The sequence below is a fragment of the Bison bison genome, unplaced genomic scaffold, assembly GCF_000754665.1.
Source record: "Bison bison bison isolate TAMUID 2011002044 unplaced genomic scaffold, Bison_UMD1.0 scf7180017864342, whole genome shotgun sequence".
Taxonomy (NCBI): Eukaryota; Metazoa; Chordata; class Mammalia; order Artiodactyla; family Bovidae; genus Bison; species Bison bison.
The window spans coordinates 377,950-379,344 of NW_011494914.1; the positions used below are offsets into that span (position 1 = coordinate 377,950).

Consider the following 1,395-nt stretch of genomic DNA (forward strand, 5'->3'; position numbering starts at 1 on the left):
AAATTTGAAAAAACAGATTTTTTGTTTTGTTTTAAATTTCAGGCTATCTTAGTTTTTCCCGTTGGGAAAATTGGAGAATCTACAGGGTAGTTCTTCCCTCGACATTGAGGGTTTTCACTTGTACCACGAGCAGACCGTTCACACGTTCCTTCCTTCCCTGCTTCCTTCATTCGTATTTGTTGAGCAGCTTTTATCTGCTGGCTGTCACCCCGGCACATGAGGAGTAGAGCTGGTAGAGGTGTGTCCTCCTGAAGCTGAGGTTCCAGTGGGGAAGGCGGGCATCCCTGCGTCACGTGTCGGGGGATGATTAGCAGTAGGAAGGAGCAGGGACAGCAGAGGGGTGCAGGGGGGGAGGGGACGCTGTTTACCTGGGGTGAGTAGGAAGGAGCAGGGACAGCAGAGAGGTGCAGAGGGGAGGGGACGCTGTTTACCTGGGGTGAGTAGGAAGGAGCAGGGACAGCAGAGAGGTGCAGAGGGGAGGGGACGCTGTTTACCTGGGGTGAGTAGGAAGGAGCAGGGACAGCAGAGAGGTGCAGAGGGGAGGGGACGCTGTTTACCTGGGGTGAGTAGGAAGGAGCAGGGACAGCAGAGAGGTGCAGAGGGGAGGGGACGCTGTTTACCTGGGGTGAGTAGGAAGGAGCAGGGACAGCAGAGAGGTGCAGAGGGGAGGGGACGCTGTTTACCTGGGGTGAGTAGGAAGGAGCAGGGACAGCAGAGAGGTGCAGAGGGGAGGGGACGCTGTTTACCTGGGGTGACTGGGAAAGAGGGGTCTCAGAGCTGCAGGCAGAGAGCCGCTGGGGGCCTGGGGTGAAGAGCGGGAGGGGCGGGGGCACGGGGAGTGGGCTTGGTGCTCGGAGCCTCACAGATCACCAGCTCTCATGTGGGTCTCCCGAGGGCTGGGGGTGGCCGCCCTCAGGCCCCCAGAAGTTCCGGGCGGGAGGGCAGAGGAGCGGGAACAAACACTCAAGGAGGGAACAAAGCTCAAGAAAGGCTGTGGGATGGGTGCTCTAAGGTGCTTCTAGAACAAGGTCCATGAACATGCCCTGAGAAGAGCCGCAGAGGAGATACCTCGGTTTTGCAGGCCAGATGGTCTCTGCTTCCAGAATTACCAGGCTCATGAAAAAGGCATGTGGAAAAAAAGGAGACACAGACAGTTTATCAGTGAAGGGTCCCGGTAAATAAAGGTGTTCCGGTCAAGCTTTATGGGCAGAAGCAGGCTGAGCCCCTGCTATAAACTGCTGAACGCCGGGTTATTTGTGGCACACCAGGCGTGTGCAGGGCCACTTTCCGAGGCCCCGGCAGACTCGTCCCCGGTCTGTGCTGCAGTCCCAGGCACGGATGACGTCCCGTCCTGCAGGTGAGGGTCCGCCCTGATGGCTGTACAACACCCGGTCC

General features: G+C 58.0%; 1 protein-coding gene across 1 annotated transcript in view; it reads left to right on the forward strand.

Annotated features, from left to right (window-relative positions):
* AFAP1 (actin filament associated protein 1) overlaps positions 1-1,395 on the forward strand; it is a 93,729-nt gene that overhangs the window by 74,428 nt on the left and 17,906 nt on the right. The gene's annotated exons all lie outside the window — the stretch shown is intronic.